At 42.5% G+C, this 8275-nt stretch overlaps 1 non-coding gene across 1 annotated transcript; it reads right to left on the reverse strand.

Annotated features, from left to right (window-relative positions):
• Nucleotides 1-7561: 7561 nt before the first annotated feature.
• On the reverse strand, nucleotides 7562-7634 carry TRNAK-UUU (transfer RNA lysine (anticodon UUU)). Its single transcript has one exon. It is a non-coding gene; the product is annotated as a tRNA-Lys (tRNA).
• Nucleotides 7635-8275: the final 641 nt, after the last annotated feature.

Below are 8275 nucleotides of genomic sequence, written 5' to 3' on the forward strand. Positions count from 1 at the left end.
TAGGAGGGGGGAAGGTTAGCTTATCTTACTTAATAGGAGGGGGGAAGGTTAGCTTATCTTACTTAATAGGAGGGAGAAAAAGGTTTCATAAACCCGTGCAACTAGGCTCCTGACGCCATGCTTCAAAGCCAGGGTAAACTTCAAGGTAAACTCTGATTGTCTCTCTCGCTACTCGCTACTAATACGGATGAAACTAAGGATTACTTTAGCTACTTTCCTAGACTAAACTAAAGCTATCGGTAGAATTACTAGTTGAAGTTTCTGTAGGTGATTCTGAAGCTAATGCAGTTGGTAAACACAGGACTTATCGAATTGAAGTGTAGCTGACTTCCTTATTGGATTATGCCTCAGAACTTGACTTTATAACTTTACTTTAGAACAGAACAGGTCATTCTCATGACTTTAGAACTGATTCAGATCCAATTCCTAGAACAGGAACTAACCTGACCAACAAGGAAAGGAGTGAAAGCCTTAAACACAAGCATAAGAACCAGTACTCTCTTTTCTCCCCTGAACTACACTTGATGAACTACTTGTTGCTGACAATGAACCCGCAGGCCTGTTCCGCTCCGTCGGCATGATCCTTGGCTTATGATCCAGAGTCTCATCTTTCTCTTTCAACTGATACAATCAAGTCATATTTGGATGGAATGGAATTTCCTTCCTCCCCTTGAAATCCCTTTCTTTTTCCGTTATAAGGAGTGTTTTGCTTCTATTTGGACGGGGTGAAAAAGCCACTAATAAAATCATTGAATCCATAGTGTAGAAAGAAGTCATATTACCTACCAATGGGAGTGAAGTTAAGAGCAAGTCCGTATTTTGTGCACTGAACCCAGAGGTATTATCGACCCCAACTCGACTATCTGAAACTTATGCTCCAGCATCTTAAACTAGAAAAGGTTTCTGTTCCTTCTTATGCTGCTAACTCAGTTACACCAGCTCACCAATTGCATTTGAAAGTGAAACACCAAGTACAACACTACTCATATAAGGGCATAGCTCTTTCACTATTCTTTACTCTTTACTAACCTAACAACCTTAACTCTTTATCCTTTTATTTCCAATAACACTAACTCCCTTTCTGAAACCCTTTCTTTCCTCTTTAACTACATAACTCTTGAACTCCTCTCTTACCGCACGCATATAGTAAACGAACAAGTAAGAAAGTCAGAAGTAAGCCCAAAACTCTGAATTATACAAGAAAGTTGGCAAGTAGGAAAGTGAGAATTCCACTGCTAAGTAAGCAAAAGGGAAGCCCTAAGTTAGAAGTAAGCCCAAAACGAAAAACCTCATGGAAAGGATAAGGGAGCAACTGGTGCGTTGGGAACAGTTCCATACCTTTGAGAAGCAGTAGAGACCATTTACTCTAGGGGTGCAACAGCAGAAAGACTGTGAGAACACCCCATCAATGGGAACATATAGGAAAGGATACAGCAGTAAAACATATAGGAAAGGATACAGCAGTAAATCATATGAAAGGGCTGCTGGACGAAGAGGTAACATATGATACCGCCTCGCCCCTTAAAGCTTCTATTAGTAGCTTCAGGGTGGCTAACAGTATAAGTCTATCATATACGAAGGAGGGTGGGAGATTGCAGCCCGCGGATTGGCTAACCAAACCCGTAAGCGTGGATTCCTCTGAGGTAGCAGCTACAAAAGTCAGTGAAGATGTTATCTTTAAGAGAAATTGAGGCACTGTGAGCTCCATGGTGCTTTACTTCTCTGGGAGTGAAAAGTGTATACGTACCGAGGAAGTTTGGGCCAACGAGGGGCCCTAACAGTATTAGTTGGAAGAGCCAGAGTGGAATTAAGATCTAGTTGCCAGCTGCTTGGCTGTTGCCTAGGAGCCTCATTCTGTTAGCTGAGATGCTCTAGTCCACTGGCTTTGATGCCATAAGTACCGAGAGTGGGAGTCGAGGTAGGAAAGGGAGGCAGTTAAGTCAGAAGGAGAGTCCAGCAGGAAGGTAAGAGTGAGAGTTAGTTCTGTTCTTGTGCTTGTTGAGTTCGCCCTTATGCTGCTGTAGTTGATTCTCCGGGGTGCTAACACTTTTTTGGGTGTTTCGCAGTGGTTGTTAACTCAGTTCTATATGAATGATGTGCACTCAAACTCAATTACATTATTGGTGTGGCTAGATCAATCCTTTTCTGATTGCCTACTTTCCACCGTACGAAACTACTTTGTTTGTGAGCTACCATACTATACTACATGAGCTACAGCGGGCGTCAAAAGCTATAGATACAGGAAATGTTGAAGTTCTGTCTTCATCGGCTAAAGGGAAAGATTCCTGTCCAGGTTTACTTCGAGATGGAGAGACTAAGCCACTTGTTCAATTCAAAAGACAAGCATTGAGGTTAGCTTACAAAGCTCTGAAACCGCACGCACTGCTGATTCTCGAACTGCTTCACCTCTTCTTCCATAATTACCTGTTTCCTTTTGTACAGCATCGCTTCACTTTTCTTTTGGCGACCTAAGAATAGAGTGTGCACCTCTTATGTCATTTAGTAATGGAACTCTGGACTCTAGCCTTTCCCCATAAAACACTTACTCATAGCATTGCTATTACTAGAACAAGTATAGTATGTAATATTCTATTATTGCCCTACCCTTGTTCGAAAGCCCCGACTTGTTGAATGGAGGCACCCCGCAACTAACTCTCGCTAACGGAGAGATTCAATTGCGGGTTTACTTCTGGTTTACACGGTGCTTAGGGGTGAAGAAATCAATCTCTGTTCTACTGAAATCCCATACATAAGCCTCATCTCATGCCCAAGATAGAATAGAAGCCGAATCGAATCCAGCTCTTTTGCGCGGGTAAGCAGTCAGCGGTTCTGCAAGCAACGTTCGAGTTTAATCATATTAATAAGCTGGAAGTCTAAAGTATCGTAGCAGCTAGGTTAGTATAGAAAAAAGGATAAGGGGTATGCCTATGCCTATGTAACGGAACAAGAAACAAGAGTAGCAAGTCAAGTATAAGGTATCTTAACCTGGTATAAGGTATCTTAACCTGAACGTCGAAAGCAAGGGAACAAGGCCAACGATTCTATAGAGTCGAAATATGAAGTCGCAACAGAACAAACAGCAACGGAAAAAGCAACTCTACGAAACAGATTGGATTGACTTAGCAACAGTACTCTCTTCCGCCCCGACCTATCCTTTCAGTTCAAAATATGTCATTGCAGCTTACTTTCGCACCTCAATAGATTCTTGTATACTTTCCTCCTGATACTGTGATTGACTTAGCGCTTCAGAATGAATTGAGGCAAAGGGTAAACTCGCACTGAAGACACTGGTAAGGCCCAGACTCAGTAGCTAAAGCGCCAGTTCAATATCCTTATGCACCAAGCAAGATCAATTCCGGTTTTATCGGCATTAGCAAGTTTCAGTTTCCAGGCAGGGGTGCGCTAGTTATATGAGTTTTCTTTGTTAGGTGACTCCACTCCAGCTTTCTTGATTGGTTTTGTTGTCGTGCATTTCATTTACATTCTTTACTTAATACTCGCCCGTAGCACACTTCCCGTATAGGGTTCGGTTTCGAGTCAATAAGTCAGTCATAGGGTTCGGTCTCGAGTCAATAAGTAAGTGAATGAGGTGAATCAGTTTGTCTTAGAAAGAGGTTCGAATGTGTGTTTGTGTTGTTGGTGAAGAAAAAGGAGTTATTGTACGGGTTAAGTCAAGGTATCATAAGGAGCTGTCGGGTATAGATCCCCGGTAATAAGAATATATCTTCTCTTAGATGTTCGAGAGTCAATTTAATATGAATGAGTTGCACGTAAGCTTCGCTTCCTTACTCTTAGTTTTAGGGTTGACTTCAAACAGGCAGGCCCAACTTAATCCGTTGTGCAAGTGAGTTTTAGGGTTGACTTCAAACAGGCCCAACTGAATCAGCTGTTCGAGTTAAGTCGTAAAGAGCAGGATCCGGGTGCGAGGAAAGTCAACTTGCTCTAGTTCTGTTGCTGCAATCGGATATCTCGGGTTCAAGTCCTGTGTTCGGGAGCTGGACATCTGGATCCACTACGATACTACTACACCACATCTTTGTATTTGCCCTCAACCTGACAACTTACTTGATTGCCTTATAGCTGTATTTCACCTATGATTCTTCTATCACTTCCTGCTAGCCGATACTCATATTAAGAAGATCTCCGTTTAACAAGGGAACAACTCAAACTAGAAGGGTATAACTCGAAACCAGGAAAGAAACTAGTAACTCCGTGGCTTTAGGCACTGTAGGAAAAGAGTTGGACTTATAGGAGCAAAGATCGAACCGATACCGACACACTACAACAAGACCTCTGCTTCAAACTCTGGCTTTATATCCAGCATCTAATTGTTTGACTCCGCTGATGAAGTCTATCTTTCCTAACTAGAAAACTCGAACTACCGATCCGGATACTAGCTATCGAACTCAAACTCATGTCTATTGGGCTTACTACCCTCGATCTCATTCTGACTATTTATTCCCTTTGTTTTACTTCCCCGTCTCTTGGCCTGTAGCTCATACCTTTGACTATGCCTCTACCTGCTATGGTCTTACTACCCATTTTCAGTCTACCTTTCTGGCTTTTAAGGCTCTCCTTACTTTTTCTAAGGCTGCCTCCCCTTGCTTCTACTCTCAGTATTGCGTCACTTCATCCTTATTCCGTGTCTACTGACTGAGACCAATAAGTCCAATGCTACTTATCCCTATTCCAAGTCCAATGCTACTTATCCCTATTCTAACACTTTAATGACTAACTAGCAGATTGAGCTACTATAGCCCTAGTTTCAAGAGTTTAGCTGAGGAGCGTAAGAGTGTGCAGCTAGGCTTGGCAGCATTGGTTCAACTCTTTTGGAAACATTGGTGCAACTCTTATAGTTGTAAGTTCGATCCTATAGTTAATAATAGAAGAGCCTGTTAGCTGTAGAAGAATCAAAGAGAGTCAGGGAAGGGCCTAACTCAAACATAGGCATTGACAGCAGTATGGGAAGTTTGAAACAATAGATAGGGAGGAGTTTGGCTAGCGAGTAAGGCATGGGCTACCTGTGAGTTAAAGTAGTGCCTGGAATACCTATATGGATAGTCAGATTATTACGCCGATGAGTATGATTGTAGCCCCTGTGGAATAAGGCTTGGACTGCTAGGTTTATGTCTTTGAATTGAGAGTGTGATTCCCTATTTCCCTATCGTACTACTTGTCTTTTACTACGACGTTCATTATGTATTTACTACTTTAGGGCGCTGGCACACCTGGACACATAACAATGCTTAGTTGACTAATGAGCGGGATTCCTTAGTGATGTTTTCGTTACGACTACTACTCTACTGCACGACTCCAGCTACCCTTTCTGAGTTTCCTGACATCCATTCTGATTCCTATACCATATGCGCATCCTTACTAATACTACTGTTAGTCTTTGGTCCGGGGTTCTTTAGAGGGCTAATGCGGACTTGCCCCCTTGCTACTCATTCTTAGGACTACTCAATTGGATTCCCTTTTTCTAGTTCAAAAGTCGTCGTTGGTTTCCCAGTTGCTTGTTTGATTATTAGATGCAATAGATCCGTACCCATGCTATGTTTCCAGTACTCCCCGATGCTATTCTTGTTAGTAGTGATATCAATCTCATCAGTTGTGTTTTAATCCTATTAATGCCTTAGGGGGGTTCTATTGAAATACTAACGAAGCTGTCACTACACGGGAAGTTAAGTCGGTCTCATATAATATAGATAACGGTACCTATGCCTATGTACTTATCGTATAGGATTATTATGCCGATATGAGTAATGAAAGTCAACAAGCAATGTAATAAACACAACAATAAGAAATTCCGTTGATGACACACACTTATATCTATAAGTAAACAAACACTAAACTCACTTATTACTTAACTCATAATAGAGAAATCCAAGAAATAGATATTACGGAACTGATTGAGGAGATGCTTGTCTGCTGTCTCTTTCTATGCTTTTCACTTGGATAACAGTGTCTATGCCACTGCCTCTGTCCTTGATAACGGTGTCTATGCTGCTAGTGGTAACGAGTGGAGTGCATAAGCCAGCCCCTTTAGACTGCCTCTGTCCTTATAGTGCTTAGTCTGCTCTGCCTCTGTCTAATTACCAATAAATTCTATACTCAACTTGCTATTAACCATAAGTGGGCAATACTTAACGCTTGAAGGCAAACATTGATTTCATCACAACGCGGTTAGCTGCCTTTTCTGTTCCGCCCCTCTTATTGAATTGCCAAAGAGAAAAAGGTAGAGTCCAAATGGTAAGAGGCAATTTGACAAGATTCTTCTACTTGTCCGCAAGCCTTTTCCAAAAGAAAGGAGACCTTAGCGAACGCCCCAGTGATGATGGCTCCAATAGCTGGTAAGGCACTTTACGCTATATCTTGTTTTCAATGATAATGCTTATCGGAATAGAGTGCTAGCACAGGATGATCAAAATGGTTAAGAAAAGCCAACAATCGACTATGCTAGTATAATTCTCAAAGAAGCGGAAGCGAGATACACTAAAGCAGAGAAAAAAGCGCTTACATCTTTTTAGTATATGCAGCCCAAAAGAAAGTTCAGACATTATATGCTGGTGCACAAGAGAAAGTTGGTTGTGGGGGCTAATCAGATAAGGTACTTGCTGTCAAGGCCAGCCCCATCGGGAAGGACAGCGCAATGGTTGTTACAGCTGTCAGAATTTGACATAGAATTGGGAACTCCAAAAGCGAGAAAGGGAAAGTTTGTGCATATATACCTGATTCTTTGGCAACTCTAGCTTCAAAGAGAAAAGTGCGAAGATAATGAGAAGATCCGCAAGCGACGAACTCCTGCTCAGCTACATGGAACTTTCACGATAAGCTATATTCAGATGTCATTAAAGAAGGAGATGGGAGACATGCTGTGATTCAAGAACTAAAGCAATCAGTGCACATGGATGCCCCCGATTGATCAGAATGTTCCTTTATCCATTAGTGGATTGGAGACAGCCATAATATCTATTGAGTATCGGACAAAAGGCACTTTCTCAAGAAGATGGTCAAAAGGTATATAGTGCATGATGGTAAGCTATTCAAAAGAGGCATACCGGGAATTCTGTTTAGGTGTCTATCAGGTGATGAAGCAATGGAGGTAATCACTAATCACATGCTGGAACCATGGCGGAGCACCAAGGAGGAGGGCGAAAGTTCCATATTCGAGGAAATAAGAAAATAAACGAAAAAGGAAATCCAGGCGGGACCCCTGTTCGCCGTTACTGGAAGATACTCCACTCCTTCTAGAAAAGTAAGGCCGATCACCTACCTTGGCGAAAAAAGAATGAAGATAAGTAAATGCGAGAGGTAGGGAGCGCCTGCCCTATAGAGAGAATTAATAAGGATGGGCCTATCGATGACCGAGCCACTCTTGGAACTACTCCTTACCTCACAACCCTTGTCACTGAAAGGGCGAAGTCGCCGAAGCGAGTCCAAAGGCAAAAGAGTTCTCTTTGAACGCATCCTTACTCATACTCATTGTATAGTGTAAGGCTTATTCATACTCATTGTATAGTGTAGGGCTTACTCATACTCATTGTATCGTGTAAGGTAGGTTTGGGTATAGCAGGACTTGAACCTGCGACCATTAGGTTAAAAGCCCAATGCTCTACCAACTGAGCTATACACCCCCCATAAGATGTAAATAAGGATTTTAGCGGAATAGAAAGAGCCCCTCTTCTTCTCGGAATATAAGGAGCCCCTCTTCTTCTCATCATATTAAAGCGCGGCTATGAGGCTCGTACTGCAGGAGCATGCGAAGAAAGCTCTTCGAGTTTCCCTTATATTATAGAAAAGCATGCGAAGAAAGCTCTTCGAGTTTCCCTTATATTATAGAAAAGCATGCGAAGAAAGCTCTTCGAGTTTCCCTTATATTATAGAAAGGTTTGTAGAAAGGGGCTTATGCACTCAACTCTATACCACTAAAGGACGAAGCCAGGAGCGGAAGGAGGGAATTTCACCCTAAACCTCTGCCTTGGCAAGGCTATCTCTACCATTAAGCTATTTCCGCCTGCGGGTCAACGTCCAGTGGCGAAGCACTACTGAGCAATTCACGTCTCACTTGATACGGACTACCTCTTTTTTTCCGCCACACTCTTGACCTCCGATCGAGCTACGAACACGAGTAGGTAGGCGGGGGGAGCTTCTTTATGCTTCGCTAAGATGAGATGATGATTAGTGGGTAAGGTCCTGTGTGCTCTTTCTCACAATCCAAAAAGGGGGGTGGGCTTCCTTTTCAATCCATCTCCGGCCACTAAGTGGCGCTATTCGT

Source organism: Musa acuminata, unplaced genomic scaffold (assembly GCF_036884655.1).
Source record: "Musa acuminata AAA Group cultivar baxijiao unplaced genomic scaffold, Cavendish_Baxijiao_AAA HiC_scaffold_1038, whole genome shotgun sequence".
NCBI classification, from domain to species: Eukaryota; Viridiplantae; Streptophyta; class Magnoliopsida; order Zingiberales; family Musaceae; genus Musa; species Musa acuminata.